Source organism: Aquarana catesbeiana, unplaced genomic scaffold (genome assembly GCF_042186555.1).
Source record: "Aquarana catesbeiana isolate 2022-GZ unplaced genomic scaffold, ASM4218655v1 unanchor86, whole genome shotgun sequence".
Lineage (NCBI taxonomy): Eukaryota > Metazoa > Chordata > Amphibia > Anura > Ranidae > Aquarana > Aquarana catesbeiana.
In genome coordinates, this window is record NW_027362746.1 from 499567 (window position 1) to 518627 (window position 19061).

Genomic DNA, 19061 nt, shown 5'->3' on the forward strand with positions numbered 1-19061 from the left:
GACTCTTAATCTCAGGGTCGTGGGTTCGAGCCCCACGTTGGGCGTATGGCATCGCAACGTTTTGGCCCAGTCAGTGGCATTCATGCGCACTGCACGGCCCCACCTTTACCATATCGACTGGCTTCTCTTCCATTCCCTCTACAAACGGGGAAATGTTTCGAGCTTATCTTTCTAGTGGTCAATTCGTATGGCAGCAAGTTGACCTTGCGCTGGGGCGTGGTTCTTATCAGCGCCACGTGTGACACGAATTGGATAGAGATAGTGGCACAGGCCCCGGACAGCCTTGCGTTGGTGGTATAGTGGTGAGCATAGCTGCCTTCCAAGCAGTTGACCCGGGTTCGATTCCCGGCCAACGCACTCCTATCCCTTTTTGGCCTTGCAAAGCGGCCCTAAGCAAAGACCCAAGTCATCCAGGTCCTTGAAGAAAGCTCCTAAGATATCCTGGCTTAGCGACAACTGTGGAGACTTTCTTCGGCATTCGAAAAGTCTCTGGCCTTATGCTTTAACTCGCTCAGGAGGTCCAGCATTATCCAGGGCCAAGGTTCAGCCATTTTGACTACTGATTCCCAAAGAGAATCAACTCTGTCACACACAACATTGCTAAGTATCTGGCAACAACGCTAACACCCTTAGCTGGCATCATATTGCACCATTTGCTATTCGGTGACGAAGGCATCGAATAGCAAATGACCCGCTTTGGACTGTGTCTTGCAAGGCAAGGAAAGGGGTGCATTTGGGCAAGGAGGCCTACAGGAAACCTACCCACACACACCGCTATCTGCTTTTTGGCTCACACCACCCACTGGAACCCAAGCTGGGGCTTCTTAGGACTCTGCAATATCGGGCTGACGCGGTAACAACAAAAAGAGTCTACAGACCCTCTCAGGTGTGCTTTGAAAGCTTGTGGCTAGCCAGACTGGGTCTTGGCTAAACATCCACAAGGTCACGAAAACAAACTGGGGAGAAGCAGAACATTTGGAGAAATATAGTCACCCCCGTAAGCCACTGGAGTGTCAGAAAAACTCCGGAGGATCTTTAACAACAATTGCATCGCTGTGTACTTCAAGTCCAGCAATACACTGGGACGGAAGCTTGTACATCGGCACTATCTGCACTGCCCATTTTGAACATCGCTCTAGCTAGCCAAGCGATTTGACAACAATTGTCACCTTTAGCCACGCCGATCTAGGCACCAATAGCTATGCAGGCTTCCTGCCACCAACAATGGGATCATCTAACTTGAACAGGGCGGTTCTACAATTTTCACACCTCCCCCTGTTCTTGGACAATCAACATCGACACATTCACATGGTGATTGTCTTAAGGTGTGACTAGAAGTGCTGCAGTTATCTTCCTGAGCCAAAGAAGTGGCTCGATCAACTATGTAAACCTCTTCAACAAACGGCTAGTACATTTGCAAGGGTCTCCAGTGAACGCTTGTTTGTCTGCTCAGTTGCCGGTCACCTGAAGAGAGCCAAAGGACACGCTTTGTTTTAGCCTTCGGGCCCCACTGAGGTAATGGAGAAAACATGAGCGTCCCTGGGTGGGCTCGAACCACCAACCTTTCGGTTAACAGCCGAACGCGCTAACCGATTGCGCCACAGAGACTGCACGCCGAGGGCCGGCGCACCGGCCGAGGGAGACATGAATAATAAAAACAAAGTTCCTTAAAAGGCTTCCCAATTGCACATTTCTAGAGTGCCTTCTAGAGTGCCTTCTAGTTAAAGGGGGAGAGAGGCAGGGTAAAAGAGGGCATCCTTCGAGCCGGAATCGAACCAGCGACCTAAGGATTACTACGTTGACGCTACAGTCCTCCGCTCTACCAGCTGAGCTATCGAAGGGGCCGCCGGTGGGTCGTAGCCCGTGACTCCTTGCATTCAAAGCCAGCGCTTTGCCCTTTGCGTTAGTCCTTCTGCCTTGAGGGATTGGCCTATGCCGCCTCTGCCTGAAAGGTCAAATGCCTTGGCAGCTGTGATGTGGGAAAGCTCGGCTTCACGTTTTGCACAGCGAGAAAACACAATCGAAGCACCTACCGCGTTTTGTTGGGAGCCCAAAAACCACAGCAGCAACGGTGATGTACCTCCCTGACAGCAAGTAAGCGCAGGAGTGTTTGGAAGCGCATTGCGTCTATCAAAACAAATTGGGCCGAAAGTTAGCAAAAAGTGTTTGGCGTCAGTTGGTAGCAAGAGGCCACACGGGAGGCAGCGTCTTAGCCCGGCTAGCTCAGTTGGTAGAGCATGAGACTCTTAATCTCAGGGTCGTGGGTTCGAGCCCCACGTTGGGCGTATGGCATCGCAACGTTTTGGCCCAGTCAGTGGCATTCATGCGCACTGCACGGCCCCACCTTTACCATATCGACTGGCTTCTCTTCCATTCCCTCTACAAACGGGGAAATGTTTCGAGCTTATCTTTCTAGTGGTCAATTCGTATGGCAGCAAGTTGACCTTGCGCTGGGGCGTGGTTCTTATCAGCGCCACGTGTGACACGAATTGGATAGAGATAGTGGCACAGGCCCCGGACAGCCTTGCGTTGGTGGTATAGTGGTGAGCATAGCTGCCTTCCAAGCAGTTGACCCGGGTTCGATTCCCGGCCAACGCACTCCTATCCCTTTTTGGCCTTGCAAAGCGGCCCTAAGCAAAGACCCAAGTCATCCAGGTCCTTGAAGAAAGCTCCTAAGATATCCTGGCTTAGCGACAACTGTGGAGACTTTCTTCGGCATTCGAAAAGTCTCTGGCCTTATGCTTTAACTCGCTCAGGAGGTCCAGCATTATCCAGGGCCAAGGTTCAGCCATTTTGACTACTGATTCCCAAAGAGAATCAACTCTGTCACACACAACATTGCTAAGTATCTGGCAACAACGCTAACACCCTTAGCTGGCATCATATTGCACCATTTGCTATTCGGTGACGAAGGCATCGAATAGCAAATGACCCGCTTTGGACTGTGTCTTGCAAGGCAAGGAAAGGGGTGCATTTGGGCAAGGAGGCCTACAGGAAACCTACCCACACACACCGCTATCTGCTTTTTGGCTCACACCACCCACTGGAACCCAAGCTGGGGCTTCTTAGGACTCTGCAATATCGGGCTGACGCGGTAACAACAAAAAGAGTCTACAGACCCTCTCAGGTGTGCTTTGAAAGCTTGTGGCTAGCCAGACTGGGTCTTGGCTAAACATCCACAAGGTCACGAAAACAAACTGGGGAGAAGCAGAACATTTGGAGAAATATAGTCACCCCCGTAAGCCACTGGAGTGTCAGAAAAACTCCGGAGGATCTTTAACAACAATTGCATCGCTGTGTACTTCAAGTCCAGCAATACACTGGGACGGAAGCTTGTACATCGGCACTATCTGCACTGCCCATTTTGAACATCGCTCTAGCTAGCCAAGCGATTTGACAACAATTGTCACCTTTAGCCACGCCGATCTAGGCACCAATAGCTATGCAGGCTTCCTGCCACCAACAATGGGATCATCTAACTTGAACAGGGCGGTTCTACAATTTTCACACCTCCCCCTGTTCTTGGACAATCAACATCGACACATTCACATGGTGATTGTCTTAAGGTGTGACTAGAAGTGCTGCAGTTATCTTCCTGAGCCAAAGAAGTGGCTCGATCAACTATGTAAACCTCTTCAACAAACGGCTAGTACATTTGCAAGGGTCTCCAGTGAACGCTTGTTTGTCTGCTCAGTTGCCGGTCACCTGAAGAGAGCCAAAGGACACGCTTTGTTTTAGCCTTCGGGCCCCACTGAGGTAATGGAGAAAACATGAGCGTCCCTGGGTGGGCTCGAACCACCAACCTTTCGGTTAACAGCCGAACGCGCTAACCGATTGTGCCACAGAGACTGCACGCCGAGGGCCGGCGCACCGGCCGAGGGAGACATGAATAATAAAAACAAAGTTCCTTAAAAGGCTTCCCAATTGCACATTTCTAGAGTGCCTTCTAGAGTGCCTTCTAGTTAAAGGGGGAGAGAGGCAGGGTAAAAGAGGGCATCCTTCGAGCCGGAATCGAACCAGCGACCTAAGGATTACTACGTTGACGCTACAGTCCTCCGCTCTACCAGCTGAGCTATCGAAGGGGCCGCCGGTGGGTCGCAGCCCGTGACTCCTTGCATTCAAAGCCAGCGCTTTGCCCTTTGCGTTAGTCCTTCTGCCTTGAGGGATTGGTCTATGCCGCCTCTGCCTGAAAGGTCAAATGCCTTGGCAGCTGTGATGTGGGAAAGCTCGGCTTCACGTTTTGCACAGCGAGAAAACACAATCGAAGCACCTACCGCGTTTTGTTGGGAGCCCAAAAACCACAGCAGCAACGGTGATGTACCTCCCTGACAGCAAGTAAGCGCAGGAGTGTTTGGAAGCGCATTGCGTCTATCAAAACAAATTGGGCCGAAAGTTAGCAAAAAGTGTTTGGCGTCAGTTGGTAGCAAGAGGCCACACGGGAGGCAGCGTCTTAGCCCGGCTAGCTCAGTCGGTAGAGCATGAGACTCTTAATCTCAGGGTCGTGGGTTCGAGCCCCACGTTGGGCGTATGGCATCGCAACGTTTTGGCCCAGTCAGTGGCATTCATGCGCACTGCACGGCCCCACCTTTACCATATCGACTGGCTTCTCTTCCATTCCCTCTACAAACGGGGAAATGTTTCGAGCTTATCTTTCTAGTGGTCAATTCGTATGGCAGCAAGTTGACCTTGCGCTGGGGCGTGGTTCTTATCAGCGCCACGTGTGACACGAATTGGATAGAGATAGTGGCACAGGCCCCAGACAGCCTTGCGTTGGTGGTATAGTGGTGAGCATAGCTGCCTTCCAAGCAGTTGACCCGGGTTCGATTCCCGGCCAACGCACTCCTATCCCTTTTTGGCCTTGCAAAGCGGCCCTAAGCAAAGACCCAAGTCATCCAGGTCCTTGAAGAAAGCTCCTAAGATATCCTGGCTTAGCGACAACTGTGGAGACTTTCTTCGGCATTCGAAAAGTCTCTGGCCTTATGCTTTAACTCGCTCAGGAGGTCCAGCATTATCCAGGGCCAAGGTTCAGCCATTTTGACTACTGATTCCCAAAGAGAATCAACTCTGTCACACACAACATTGCTAAGTATCTGGCAACAACGCTAACACCCTTAGCTGGCATCATATTGCACCATTTGCTATTCGGTGACGAAGGCATCGAATAGCAAATGACCCGCTTTGGACTGTGTCTTGCAAGGCAAGGAAAGGGGTGCATTTGGGCAAGGAGGCCTACAGGAAACCTACCCACACACACCGCTATCTGCTTTTTGGCTCACACCACCCACTGGAACCCAAGCTGGGGCTTCTTAGGACTCTGCAATATCGGGCTGACGCGGTAACAACAAAAAGAGTCTACAGACCCTCTCAGGTGTGCTTTGAAAGCTTGTGGCTAGCCAGACTGGGTCTTGGCTAAACATCCACAAGGTCACGAAAACAAACTGGGGAGAAGCAGAACATTTGGAGAAATATAGTCACCCCCGTAAGCCACTGGAGTGTCAGAAAAACTCCGGAGGATCTTTAACAACAATTGCATCGCTGTGTACTTCAAGTCCAGCAATACACTGGGACGGAAGCTTGTACATCGGCACTATCTGCACTGCCCATTTTGAACATCGCTCTAGCTAGCCAAGCGATTTGACAACAATTGTCACCTTTAGCCACGCCGATCTAGGCACCAATAGCTATGCAGGCTTCCTGCCACCAACAATGGGATCATCTAACTTGAACAGGGCGGTTCTACAATTTTCACACCTCCCCCTGTTCTTGGACAATCAACATCGACACATTCACATGGTGATTGTCTTAAGGTGTGACTAGAAGTGCTGCAGTTATCTTCCTGAGCCAAAGAAGTGGCTCGATCAACTATGTAAACCTCTTCAACAAACGGCTAGTACATTTGCAAGGGTCTCCAGTGAACGCTTGTTTGTCTGCTCAGTTGCCGGTCACCTGAAGAGAGCCAAAGGACACGCTTTGTTTTAGCCTTCGGGCCCCACTGAGGTAATGGAGAAAACATGAGCGTCCCTGGGTGGGCTCGAACCACCAACCTTTTGGTTAACAGCCGAACGCGCTAACCGATTGCGCCACAGAGACTGCACGCCGAGGGCCGGCGCACCGGCCGAGGGAGACATGAATAATAAAAACAAAGTTCCTTAAAAGGCTTCCCAATTGCACATTTCTAGAGTGCCTTCTAGAGTGCCTTCTAGTTAAAGGGGGAGAGAGGCAGGGTAAAAGAGGGCATCCTTCGAGCCGGAATCGAACCAGCGACCTAAGGATTACTACGTTGACGCTACAGTCCTCCGCTCTACCAGCTGAGCTATCGAAGGGGCCGCCGGTGGGTCGTAGCCCGTGACTCCTTGCATTCAAAGCCAGCGCTTTGCCCTTTGCGTTAGTCCTTCTGCCTTGAGGGATTGGTCTATGCCGCCTCTGCCTGAAAGGTCAAATGCCTTGGCAGCTGTGATGTGGGAAAGCTCGGCTTCACGTTTTGCACAGCGAGAAAACACAATCGAAGCACCTACCGCGTTTTGTTGGGAGCCCAAAAACCACAGCAGCAACGGTGATGTACCTCCCTGACAGCAAGTAAGCGCAGGAGTGTTGGAAGCGCATTGCGTCTATCAAAACAAATTGGGCCGAAAGTTAGCAAAAAGTGTTTGGCGTCAGTTGGTAGCAAGAGGCCACACGGGAGGCAGCGTCTTAGCCCGGCTAGCTCAGTCGGTAGAGCATGAGACTCTTAATCTCAGGGTCGTGGGTTCGAGCCCCACGTTGGGCGTATGGCATCGCAACGTTTTGGCCCAGTCAGTGGCATTCATGCGCACTGCACGGCCCCACCTTTACCATATCGACTGGCTTCTCTTCCATTCCCTCTACAAACGGGGAAATGTTTCGAGCTTATCTTTCTAGTGGTCAATTCGTATGGCAGCAAGTTGACCTTGCGCTGGGGCGTGGTTCTTATCAGCGCCACGTGTGACACGAATTGGATAGAGATAGTGGCACAGGTCCCGGACAGCCTTGCGTTGGTGGTATAGTGGTGAGCATAGCTGCCTTCCAAGCAGTTGACCCGGGTTCGATTCCCGGCCAACGCACTCCTATCCCTTTTTGGCCTTGCAAAGCGGCCCTAAGCAAAGACCCAAGTCATCCAGGTCCTTGAAGAAAGCTCCTAAGATATCCTGGCTTAGCGACAACTGTGGAGACTTTCTTCGGCATTCGAAAAGTCTCTGGCCTTATGCTTTAACTCGCTCAGGAGGTCCAGCATTATCCAGGGCCAAGGTTCAGCCATTTTGACTACTGATTCCCAAAGAGAATCAACTCTGTCACACACAACATTGCTAAGTATCTGGCAACAACGCTAACACCCTTAGCTGGCATCATATTGCACCATTTGCTATTCGGTGACGAAGGCATCGAATAGCAAATGACCCGCTTTGGACTGTGTCTTGCAAGGCAAGGAAAGGGGTGCATTTGGGCAAGGAGGCCTACAGGAAACCTACCCACACACACCGCTATCTGCTTTTTGGCTCACACCACCCACTGGAACCCAAGCTGGGGCTTCTTAGGACTCTGCAATATCGGGCTGACGCGGTAACAACAAAAAGAGTCTACAGACCCTCTCAGGTGTGCTTTGAAAGCTTGTGGCTAGCCAGACTGGGTCTTGGCTAAACATCCACAAGGTCACGAAAACAAACTGGGGAGAAGCAGAACATTTGGAGAAATATAGTCACCCCCGTAAGCCACTGGAGTGTCAGAAAAACTCCGGAGGATCTTTAACAACAATTGCATCGCTGTGTACTTCAAGTCCAGCAATACACTGGGACGGAAGCTTGTACATCGGCACTATCTGCACTGCCCATTTTGAACATCGCTCTAGCTAGCCAAGCGATTTGACAACAATTGTCACCTTTAGCCACGCCGATCTAGGCACCAATAGCTATGCAGGCTTCCTGCCACCAACAATGGGATCATCTAACTTGAACAGGGCGGTTCTACAATTTTCACACCTCCCCCTGTTCTTGGACAATCAACATCGACACATTCACATGGTGATTGTCTTAAGGTGTGACTAGAAGTGCTGCAGTTATCTTCCTGAGCCAAAGAAGTGGCTCGATCAACTATGTAAACCTCTTCAACAAACGGCTAGTACATTTGCAAGGGTCTCCAGTGAACGCTTGTTTGTCTGCTCAGTTGCCGGTCACCTGAAGAGAGCCAAAGGACACGCTTTGTTTTAGCCTTCGGGCCCCACTGAGGTAATGGAGAAAACATGAGCGTCCCTGGGTGGGCTCGAACCACCAACCTTTCGGTTAACAGCCGAACGCGCTAACCGATTGCGCCACAGAGACTGCACGCCGAGGGCCGGCGCACCGGCCGAGGGAGACATGAATAATAAAAACAAAGTTCCTTAAAAGGCTTCCCAATTGCACATTTCTAGAGTGCCTTCTAGAGTGCCTTCTAGTTAAAGGGGGAGAGAGGCAGGGTAAAAGAGGGCATCCTTCGAGCCGGAATCGAACCAGCGACCTAAGGATTACTACGTTGACGCTACAGTCCTCCACTCTACCAGCTGAGCTATCGAAGGGGCCGCCGGTGGGTCGTAGCCCGTGACTCCTTGCATTCAAAGCCAGCGCTTTGCCCTTTGCGTTAGTCCTTCTGCCTTGAGGGATTGGTCTATGCCGCCTCTGCCTGAAAGGTCAAATGCCTTGGCAGCTGTGATGTGGGAAAGCTCGGCTTCACGTTTTGCACAGCGAGAAAACACAATCGAAGCACCTACCGCGTTTTGTTGGGAGCCCAAAAACCACAGCAGCAACGGTGATGTACCTCCCTGACAGCAAGTAAGCGCAGGAGTGTTTGGAAGCGCATTGCGTCTATCAAAACAAATTGGGCCGAAAGTTAGCAAAAAGTGTTTGGCGTCAGTTGGTAGCAAGAGGCCACACGGGAGGCAGCGTCTTAGCCCGGCTAGCTCAGTCGGTAGAGCATGAGACTCTTAATCTCAGGGTCGTGGGTTCGAGCCCCACGTTGGGCGTATGGCATCGCAACGTTTTGGCCCAGTCAGTGGCATTCATGCGCACTGCACGGCCCCACCTTTACCATATCGACTGGCTTCTCTTCCATTCCCTCTACAAACGGGGAAATGTTTCGAGCTTATCTTTCTAGTGGTCAATTCGTATGGCAGCAAGTTGACCTTGCGCTGGGGCGTGGTTCTTATCAGCGCCACGTGTGACACGAATTGGATAGAGATAGTGGCACAGGCCCCGGACAGCCTTGCGTTGGTGGTATAGTGGTGAGCATAGCTGCCTTCCAAGCAGTTGACCCGGGTTCGATTCCCGGCCAACGCACTCCTATCCCTTTTTGGCCTTGCAAAGCGGCCCTAAGCAAAGACCCAAGTCATCCAGGTCCTTGAAGAAAGCTCCTAAGATATCCTGGCTTAGCGACAACTGTGGAGACTTTCTTCGGCATTCGAAAAGTCTCTGGCCTTATGCTTTAACTCGCTCAGGAGGTCCAGCATTATCCAGGGCCAAGGTTCAGCCATTTTGACTACTGATTCCCAAAGAGAATCAACTCTGTCACACACAACATTGCTAAGTATCTGGCAACAACGCTAACACCCTTAGCTGGCATCATATTGCACCATTTGCTATTCGGTGACGAAGGCATCGAATAGCAAATGACCCGCTTTGGACTGTGTCTTGCAAGGCAAGGAAAGGGGTGCATTTGGGCAAGGAGGCCTACAGGAAACCTACCCACACACACCGCTATCTGCTTTTTGGCTCACACCACCCACTGGAACCCAAGCTGGGGCTTCTTAGGACTCTGCAATATCGGGCTGACGCGGTAACAACAAAAAGAGTCTACAGACCCTCTCAGGTGTGCTTTGAAAGCTTGTGGCTAGCCAGACTGGGTCTTGGCTAAACATCCACAAGGTCACGAAAACAAACTGGGGAGAAGCAGAACATTTGGAGAAATATAGTCACCCCCGTAAGCCACTGGAGTGTCAGAAAAACTCCGGAGGATCTTTAACAACAATTGCATCGCTGTGTACTTCAAGTCCAGCAATACACTGGGACGGAAGCTTGTACATCGGCACTATCTGCACTGCCCATTTTGAACATCGCTCTAGCTAGCCAAGCGATTTGACAACAATTGTCACCTTTAGCCACGCCGATCTAGGCACCAATAGCTATGCAGGCTTCCTGCCACCAACAATGGGATCATCTAACTTGAACAGGGCGGTTCTACAATTTTCACACCTCCCCCTGTTCTTGGACAATCAACATCGACACATTCACATGGTGATTGTCTTAAGGTGTGACTAGAAGTGCTGCAGTTATCTTCCTGAGCCAAAGAAGTGGCTCGATCAACTATGTAAACCTCTTCAACAAACGGCTAGTACATTTGCAAGGGTCTCCAGTGAACGCTTGTTTGTCTGCTCAGTTGCCGGTCACCTGAAGAGAGCCAAAGGACACGCTTTGTTTTAGCCTTCGGGCCCCACTGAGGTAATGGAGAAAACATGAGCGTCCCTGGGTGGGCTCGAACCACCAACCTTTCGGTTAACAGCCGAACGCGCTAACCGATTGCGCCACAGAGACTGCACGCCGAGGGCCGGCGCACCGGCCGAGGGAGACATGAATAATAAAAACAAAGTTCCTTAAAAGGCTTCCCAATTGCACATTTCTAGAGTGCCTTCTAGAGTGCCTTCTAGTTAAAGGGGGAGAGAGGCAGGGTAAAAGAGGGCATCCTTCGAGCCGGAATCGAACCAGCGACCTAAGGATTACTACGTTGACGCTACAGTCCTCCGCTCTACCAGCTGAGCTATCGAAGGGGCCGCCGGTGGGTCGTAGCCCGTGACTCCTTGCATTCAAAGCCAGCGCTTTGCCCTTTGCGTTAGTCCTTCTGCCTTGAGGGATTGGCCTATGCCGCCTCTGCCTGAAAGGTCAAATGCCTTGGCAGCTGTGATGTGGGAAAGCTCGGCTTCACGTTTTGCACAGCGAGAAAACACAATCGAAGCACCTACCGCGTTTTGTTGGGAGCCCAAAAACCACAGCAGCAACGGTGATGTACCTCCCTGACAGCAAGTAAGCGCAGGAGTGTTTGGAAGCGCATTGCGTCTATCAAAACAAATTGGGCCGAAAGTTAGCAAAAAGTGTTTGGCGTCAGTTGGTAGCAAGAGGCCACACGGGAGGCAGCGTCTTAGCCCGGCTAGCTCAGTCGGTAGAGCATGAGACTCTTAATCTCAGGGTCGTGGGTTCGAGCCCCACGTTGGGCGTATGGCATCGCAACGTTTTGGCCCAGTCAGTGGCATTCATGCGCACTGCACGGCCCCACCTTTACCATATCGACTGGCTTCTCTTCCATTCCCTCTACAAACGGGGAAATGTTTCGAGCTTATCTTTCTAGTGGTCAATTCGTATGGCAGCAAGTTGACCTTGCGCTGGGGCGTGGTTCTTATCAGCGCCACGTGTGACACGAATTGGATAGAGATAGTGGCACAGGCCCCGGACAGCCTTGCGTTGGTGGTATAGTGGTGAGCATAGCTGCCTTCCAAGCAGTTGACCCGGGTTCGATTCCCGGCCAACGCACTCCTATCCCTTTTTGGCCTTGCAAAGCGGCCCTAAGCAAAGACCCAAGTCATCCAGGTCCTTGAAGAAAGCTCCTAAGATATCCTGGCTTAGCGACAACTGTGGAGACTTTCTTCGGCATTCGAAAAGTCTCTGGCCTTATGCTTTAACTCGCTCAGGAGGTCCAGCATTATCCAGGGCCAAGGTTCAGCCATTTTGACTACTGATTCCCAAAGAGAATCAACTCTGTCACACACAACATTGCTAAGTATCTGGCAACAACGCTAACACCCTTAGCTGGCATCATATTGCACCATTTGCTATTCGGTGACGAAGGCATCGAATAGCAAATGACCCGCTTTGGACTGTGTCTTGCAAGGCAAGGAAAGGGGTGCATTTGGGCAAGGAGGCCTACAGGAAACCTACCCACACACACCGCTATCTGCTTTTTGGCTCACACCACCCACTGGAACCCAAGCTGGGGCTTCTTAGGACTCTGCAATATCGGGCTGACGCGGTAACAACAAAAAGAGTCTACAGACCCTCTCAGGTGTGCTTTGAAAGCTTGTGGCTAGCCAGACTGGGTCTTGGCTAAACATCCACAAGGTCACGAAAACAAACTGGGGAGAAGCAGAACATTTGGAGAAATATAGTCACCCCCGTAAGCCACTGGAGTGTCAGAAAAACTCCGGAGGATCTTTAACAACAATTGCATCGCTGTGTACTTCAAGTCCAGCAATACACTGGGACGGAAGCTTGTACATCGGCACTATCTGCACTGCCCATTTTGAACATCGCTCTAGCTAGCCAAGCGATTTGACAACAATTGTCACCTTTAGCCACGCCGATCTAGGCACCAATAGCTATGCAGGCTTCCTGCCACCAACAATGGGATCATCTAACTTGAACAGGGCGGTTCTACAATTTTCACACCTCCCCCTGTTCTTGGACAATCAACATCGACACATTCACATGGTGATTGTCTTAAGGTGTGACTAGAAGTGCTGCAGTTATCTTCCTGAGCCAAAGAAGTGGCTCGATCAACTATGTAAACCTCTTCAACAAACGGCTAGTACATTTGCAAGGGTCTCCAGTGAACGCTTGTTTGTCTGCTCAGTTGCCGGTCACCTGAAGAGAGCCAAAGGACACGCTTTGTTTTAGCCTTCGGGCCCCACTGAGGTAATGGAGAAAACATGAGCGTCCCTGGGTGGGCTCGAACCACCAACCTTTCGGTTAACAGCCGAACGCGCTAACCGATTGCGCCACAGAGACTGCACGCCGAGGGCCGGCGCACCGGCCGAGGGAGACATGAATAATAAAAACAAAGTTCCTTAAAAGGCTTCCCAATTGCACATTTCTAGAGTGCCTTCTAGAGTGCCTTCTAGTTAAAGGGGGAGAGAGGCAGGGTAAAAGAGGGCATCCTTCGAGCCGGAATCGAACCAGCGACCTAAGGATTACTACGTTGACGCTACAGTCCTCCGCTCTACCAGCTGAGCTATCGAAGGGGCCGCCGGTGGGTCGTAGCCCGTGACTCCTTGCATTCAAAGCCAGCGCTTTGCCCTTTGCGTTAGTCCTTCTGCCTTGAGGGATTGGCCTATGCCGCCTCTGCCTGAAAGGTCAAATGCCTTGGCAGCTGTGATGTGGGAAAGCTCGGCTTCACGTTTTGCACAGCGAGAAAACACAATCGAAGCACCTACCGCGTTTTGTTGGGAGCCCAAAAACCACAGCAGCAACGGTGATGTACCTCCCTGACAGCAAGTAAGCGCAGGAGTGTTTGGAAGCGCATTGCGTCTATCAAAACAAATTGGGCCGAAAGTTAGCAAAAAGTGTTTGGCGTCAGTTGGTAGCAAGAGGCCACACGGGAGGCAGCGTCTTAGCCCGGCTAGCTCAGTCGGTAGAGCATGAGACTCTTAATCTCAGGGTCGTGGGTTCGAGCCCCACGTTGGGCGTATGGCATCGCAACGTTTTGGCCCAGTCAGTGGCATTCATGCGCACTGCACGGCCCCACCTTTACCATATCGACTGGCTTCTCTTCCATTCCCTCTACAAACGGGGAAATGTTTCGAGCTTATCTTTCTAGTGGTCAATTCGTATGGCAGCAAGTTGACCTTGCGCTGGGGCGTGGTTCTTATCAGCGCCACGTGTGACACGAATTGGATAGAGATAGTGGCACAGGCCCCGGACAGCCTTGCGTTGGTGGTATAGTGGTGAGCATAGCTGCCTTCCAAGCAGTTGACCCGGGTTCGATTCCCGGCCAACGCACTCCTATCCCTTTTTGGCCTTGCAAAGCGGCCCTAAGCAAAGACCCAAGTCATCCAGGTCCTTGAAGAAAGCTCCTAAGATATCCTGGCTTAGCGACAACTGTGGAGACTTTCTTCGGCATTCGAAAAGTCTCTGGCCTTATGCTTTAACTCGCTCAGGAGGTCCAGCATTATCCAGGGCCAAGGTTCAGCCATTTTGACTACTGATTCCCAAAGAGAATCAACTCTGTCACACACAACATTGCTAAGTATCTGGCAACAACGCTAACACCCTTAGCTGGCATCATATTGCACCATTTGCTATTCGGTGACGAAGGCATCGAATAGCAAATGACCCGCTTTGGACTGTGTCTTGCAAGGCAAGGAAAGGGGTGCATTTGGGCAAGGAGGCCTACAGGAAACCTACCCACACACACCGCTATCTGCTTTTTGGCTCACACCACCCACTGGAACCCAAGCTGGGGCTTCTTAGGACTCTGCAATATCGGGCTGACGCGGTAACAACAAAAAGAGTCTACAGACCCTCTCAGGTGTGCTTTGAAAGCTTGTGGCTAGCCAGACTGGGTCTTGGCTAAACATCCACAAGGTCACGAAAACAAACTGGGGAGAAGCAGAACATTTGGAGAAATATAGTCACCCCCGTAAGCCACTGGAGTGTCAGAAAAACTCCGGAGGATCTTTAACAACAATTGCATCGCTGTGTACTTCAAGTCCAGCAATACACTGGGACGGAAGCTTGTACATCGGCACTATCTGCACTGCCCATTTTGAACATCGCTCTAGCTAGCCAAGCGATTTGACAACAATTGTCACCTTTAGCCACGCCGATCTAGGCACCAATAGCTATGCAGGCTTCCTGCCACCAACAATGGGATCATCTAACTTGAACAGGGCGGTTCTACAATTTTCACACCTCCCCCTGTTCTTGGACAATCAACATCGACACATTCACATGGTGATTGTCTTAAGGTGTGACTAGAAGTGCTGCAGTTATCTTCCTGAGCCAAAGAAGTGGCTCGATCAACTATGTAAACCTCTTCAACAAACGGCTAGTACATTTGCAAGGGTCTCCAGTGAACGCTTGTTTGTCTGCTCAGTTGCCGGTCACCTGAAGAGAGCCAAAGGACACGCTTTGTTTTAGCCTTCGGGCCCCACTGAGGTAATGGAGAAAACATGAGCGTCCCTGGGTGGGCTCGAACCACCAACCTTTCGGTTAACAGCCGAACGCGCTAACCGATTGCGCCACAGAGACTGAACGCTGAGGGCTGGCGCACCGGCCGAGGGAGACATGAATAATAAAAACAAAGTTCCTTAAAAGGCTTCCCAATTGCACATTTCTAGAGTGCCTTCTAGAGTGCCTTCTAGTTAAAGGGGGAGAGAGGCAGGGTAAAAGAGGGCATCCTTCGAGCCGGAATCGAACCAGCGACCTAAGGATTACTACGTTGACGCTACAGTCCTCCGCTCTACCAGCTGAGCTATCGAAGGGGCCGCCGGTGGGTCGTAGCCCGTGACTCCTTGCATTCAAAGCCAGCGCTTTGCCCTTTGCGTTAGTCCTTCTGCCTTGAGGGATTGGTCTATGCCGCCTCTGCCTGAAAGGTCAAATGCCTTGGCAGCTGTGATGTGGGAAAGCTCGGCTTCACGTTTTGCACAGCGAGAAAACACAATCGAAGCACCTACCGCGTTTTGTTGGGAGCCCAAAAACCACAGCAGCAACGGTGATGTACCTCCCTGACAGCAAGTAAGCGCAGGAGTGTTTGGAAGCGCATTGCGTCTATCAAAACAAATTGGGCCGAAAGTTAGCAAAAAGTGTTTGGCGTCAGTTGGTAGCAAGAGGCCACACGGGAGGCAGCGTCTTAGCCCGGCTAGCTCAGTCGGTAGAGCATGAGACTCTTAATCTCAGGGTCGTGGGTTCGAGCCCCACGTTGGGCGTATGGCATCGCAACGTTTTGGCCCAGTCAGTGGCATTCATGCGCACTGCACGGCCCCACCTTTACCATATCGACTGGCTTCTCTTCCATTCCCTCTACAAACGGGGAAATGTTTCGAGCTTATCTTTCTAGTGGTCAATTCGTATGGCAGCAAGTTGACCTTGCGCTGGGGCGTGGTTCTTATCAGCGCCACGTGTGACACGAATTGGATAGAGATAGTGGCACAGGCCCCGGACAGCCTTGCGTTGGTGGTATAGTGGTGAGCATAGCTGCCTTCCAAGCAGTTGACCCGGGTTCGATTCCCGGCCAACGCACTCCTATCCCTTTTTGGCCTTGCAAAGCGGCCCTAAGCAAAGACCCAAGTCATCCAGGTCCTTGAAGAAAGCTCCTAAGATATCCTGGCTTAGCGACAACTGTGGAGACTTTCTTCGGCATTCGAAAAGTCTCTGGCCTTATGCTTTAACTCGCTCAGGAGGTCCAGCATTATCCAGGGCCAAGGTTCAGCCATTTTGACTACTGATTCCCAAAGAGAATCAACTCTGTCACACACAACATTGCTAAGTATCTGGCAACAACGCTAACACCCTTAGCTGGCATCATATTGCACCATTTGCTATTCGGTGACGAAGGCATCGAATAGCAAATGACCCGCTTTGGACTGTGTCTTGCAAGGCAAGGAAAGGGGTGCATTTGGGCAAGGAGGCCTACAGGAAACCTACCCACACACACCGCTATCTGCTTTTTGGCTCACACCACCCACTGGAACCCAAGCTGGGGCTTCTTAGGACTCTGCAATATCGGGCTGACGCGGTAACAACAAAAAGAGTCTACAGACCCTCTCAGGTGTGCTTTGAAAGCTTGTGGCTAGCCAGACTGGGTCTTGGCTAAACATCCACAAGGTCACGAAAACAAACTGGGGAGAAGCAGAACATTTGGAGAAATATAGTCACCCCCGTAAGCCACTGGAGTGTCAGAAAAACTCCGGAGGATCTTTAACAACAATTGCATCGCTGTGTACTTCAAGTCCAGCAATACACTGGGACGGAAGCTTGTACATCGGCACTATCTGCACTGCCCATTTTGAACATCGCTCTAGCTAGCCAAGCGATTTGACAACAATTGTCACCTTTAGCCACGCCGATCTAGGCACCAATAGCTATGCAGGCTTCCTGCCACCAACAATGGGATCATCTAACTTGAACAGGGCGGTTCTACAATTTTCACACCTCCCCCTGTTCTTGGACAATCAACATCGACACATTCACATGGTGATTGTCTTAAGGTGTGACTAGAAGTGCTGCAGTTATCTTCCTGAGCCAAAGAAGTGGCTCGATCAACTATGTAAACCTCTTCAACAAACGGCTAGTACATTTGCAAGGGTCTCCAGTGAACGCTTGTTTGTCTGCTCAGTTGCCGGTCACCTGAAGAGAGCCAAAGGACACGCTTTGTTTTAGCCTTCGGGCCCCACTGAGGTAATGGAGAAAACATGAGCGTCCCTGGGTGGGCTCGAACCACCAACCTTTCGGTTAACAGCCGAACGCGCTAACCGATTGCGCCACAGAGACTGAACGCTGAGGGCCGGCGCACCGGCCGAGGGAGACATGAATAATAAAAACAAAGTTCCTTAAAAGGCTTCCCAATTGCACATTTCTAGAGTGCCTTCTAGAGTGCCTTCTAGTTAAAGGGGGAGAGAGGCAGGGTAAAAGAGGGCATCCTTCGAGCCGGAATCGAACCAGCGACCTAAGGATTACTACGTTGACGCTACAGTCCTCCGCTCTACCAGCTGAGCTATCGAAGGGGCCGCCGGTGGGTCGTAGCCCGTGACTCCTTGCATTCAAAGCCAGCGCTTTGCCCTTTGCGTTAGTCCTTCTGCCTTGAGGGATTGGTCTATGCCGCCTCTGCCTGAAAGGTCAAATGCCTTGGCAGCTGTGATGTGGGAAAGCTCGGCTTCACGTTTTGCACAGCGAGAAAACACAATCGAAGCACCTACCGCGTTTTGTTGGGAGCCCAAAAACCACAGCAGCAACGGTGATGTACCTCCCTGACAGCAAGTAAGCGCAGGAGTGTTTGGAAGCGCATTGCGTCTATCAAAACAAATTGGGCCGAAAGTTAGCAAAAAGTGTTTGGCGTCAGTTGGTAGCAAGAGGCCACACGGGAGGCAGCGTCTTAGCCCGGCTAGCTCAGTCGGTAGAGCATGAGACTCTTAATCTCAGGGTCGTGGGTTCGAGCCCCACGTTGGGCGTATGGCATCGCAACGTTTTGGCCCAGTCAGTGGCATTCATGCGCACTGCACGGCCCCACCTTTACCATATCGACTGGCTTCTCTTCCATTCCCTCTACAAACGGGGAAATGTTTCGAGCTTATCTTTCTAGTGGTCAATTCGTATGGCAGCAAGTTGACCTTGCGCTGGGGCGTGGTTCTTATCAGCGCCACGTGTGACACGAATTGGATAGAGATAGTGGCACAGGCCCCGGACAGCCTTGCGTTGGTGGTATAGTGGTGAGCATAGCTGCCTTCCAAGCAGTTGACCCGGGTTCGATTCCCGGCCAACGCACTCCTATCCCTTTTTGGCCTTGCAAAGCGGCCCTAAGCAAAGACCCAAGTCATCCAGGTCCTTGAAGAAAGCTCCTAAGATATCCTGGCTTAGCGACAACTGTGGAGACTTTCTTCGGCATTCGAAAAGTCTCTGGCCTTATGCTTTAACTCGCTCAGGAGGTCCAGCATTATCCAGGGCCAAGGTTCAGCCATTTTGACTACTGATTCCCAAAGAGAATCAACTCTGTCACACACAACATTGCTAAGTATCTGGCAACAACGCTAACACCCTTAGCTGGCATCATATTGCACCATTTGCTATTCGGTGACGAAGGCATCGAATAGCAAATGACCCGCTTTGGACTGTGTCTTGCAAGGCAAGGAAAGGGGTGCATTTGGGCAAGGAGGCCTACAGGAAACCTACCCACACACACCGCTATCTGCTTTTTGGCTCACACCACCCACTGGAACCCAAGCTGGGGCTTCTTAGGACTCTGCAATATCGGGCTGACGCGGTAACAACAAAAAGAGTCTACAGACCCTCTCAGGTGTGCTTTGAAAGCTTGTGGCTAGCCAGACTGGGTCTTGGCTAAACATCCACAAGGTCACGAAAACAAACTGGGGAGAAGCAGAACATTTGGAGAAATATAGTCACCCCCGTAAGCCACTGGAGTGTCAGAAAAACTCCGGAGGATCTTTAACAACAATTGCATCGCTGTGTACTTCAAGTCCAGCAATACACTGGGACGGAAGCTTGTACATCGGCACTATCTGCACTGCCCATTTTGAACATCGC

General features: G+C 51.3%; 14 non-coding genes across 14 annotated transcripts; 1 reads left to right on the forward strand and 13 right to left on the reverse strand.

Moving 5' to 3' along the window:
• Positions 1 to 1534: 1534 nt before the first annotated feature.
• On the reverse strand, positions 1535 to 1608 carry TRNAN-GUU (transfer RNA asparagine (anticodon GUU)). The gene has a single exon. It is a non-coding gene; the product is annotated as a tRNA-Asn (tRNA).
• A 147-nt stretch (positions 1609 to 1755) lies between these two features.
• Positions 1756 to 1841, reverse strand: TRNAY-GUA (transfer RNA tyrosine (anticodon GUA)). The gene is given in 2 exon segments: positions 1756 to 1791; positions 1805 to 1841. It is a non-coding gene; the product is annotated as a tRNA-Tyr (tRNA).
• Positions 1842 to 2212: 371 nt separating this feature from the next.
• Positions 2213 to 2285, forward strand: TRNAK-CUU (transfer RNA lysine (anticodon CUU)). Its single transcript has one exon. It is a non-coding gene; the product is annotated as a tRNA-Lys (tRNA).
• A 1711-nt stretch (positions 2286 to 3996) lies between these two features.
• Positions 3997 to 4082, reverse strand: TRNAY-GUA (transfer RNA tyrosine (anticodon GUA)). Its single transcript is given in 2 exon segments — positions 3997 to 4032; positions 4046 to 4082. It is a non-coding gene; the product is annotated as a tRNA-Tyr (tRNA).
• Positions 4083 to 6237: 2155 nt separating this feature from the next.
• On the reverse strand, positions 6238 to 6323 carry TRNAY-GUA (transfer RNA tyrosine (anticodon GUA)). Its single transcript is given in 2 exon segments — positions 6238 to 6273; positions 6287 to 6323. It is a non-coding gene; the product is annotated as a tRNA-Tyr (tRNA).
• Positions 6324 to 8256: 1933 nt separating this feature from the next.
• TRNAN-GUU (transfer RNA asparagine (anticodon GUU)) lies at positions 8257 to 8330 on the reverse strand. The gene has a single exon. It is a non-coding gene; the product is annotated as a tRNA-Asn (tRNA).
• Positions 8331 to 10497: 2167 nt separating this feature from the next.
• On the reverse strand, positions 10498 to 10571 carry TRNAN-GUU (transfer RNA asparagine (anticodon GUU)). The gene has a single exon. It is a non-coding gene; the product is annotated as a tRNA-Asn (tRNA).
• A 147-nt stretch (positions 10572 to 10718) lies between these two features.
• Positions 10719 to 10804, reverse strand: TRNAY-GUA (transfer RNA tyrosine (anticodon GUA)). Its single transcript is given in 2 exon segments — positions 10719 to 10754; positions 10768 to 10804. It is a non-coding gene; the product is annotated as a tRNA-Tyr (tRNA).
• Positions 10805 to 12738: 1934 nt separating this feature from the next.
• Positions 12739 to 12812, reverse strand: TRNAN-GUU (transfer RNA asparagine (anticodon GUU)). The gene has a single exon. It is a non-coding gene; the product is annotated as a tRNA-Asn (tRNA).
• Positions 12813 to 12959: 147 nt separating this feature from the next.
• TRNAY-GUA (transfer RNA tyrosine (anticodon GUA)) lies at positions 12960 to 13045 on the reverse strand. Its single transcript is given in 2 exon segments — positions 12960 to 12995; positions 13009 to 13045. It is a non-coding gene; the product is annotated as a tRNA-Tyr (tRNA).
• Positions 13046 to 14979: 1934 nt separating this feature from the next.
• On the reverse strand, positions 14980 to 15053 carry TRNAN-GUU (transfer RNA asparagine (anticodon GUU)). Its single transcript has one exon. It is a non-coding gene; the product is annotated as a tRNA-Asn (tRNA).
• Positions 15054 to 15200: 147 nt separating this feature from the next.
• Positions 15201 to 15286, reverse strand: TRNAY-GUA (transfer RNA tyrosine (anticodon GUA)). The gene is given in 2 exon segments: positions 15201 to 15236; positions 15250 to 15286. It is a non-coding gene; the product is annotated as a tRNA-Tyr (tRNA).
• A 1934-nt stretch (positions 15287 to 17220) lies between these two features.
• Positions 17221 to 17294, reverse strand: TRNAN-GUU (transfer RNA asparagine (anticodon GUU)). The gene has a single exon. It is a non-coding gene; the product is annotated as a tRNA-Asn (tRNA).
• Positions 17295 to 17441: 147 nt separating this feature from the next.
• TRNAY-GUA (transfer RNA tyrosine (anticodon GUA)) lies at positions 17442 to 17527 on the reverse strand. Its single transcript is given in 2 exon segments — positions 17442 to 17477; positions 17491 to 17527. It is a non-coding gene; the product is annotated as a tRNA-Tyr (tRNA).
• Between the last annotated feature and the right edge of the window lie 1534 nt (positions 17528 to 19061).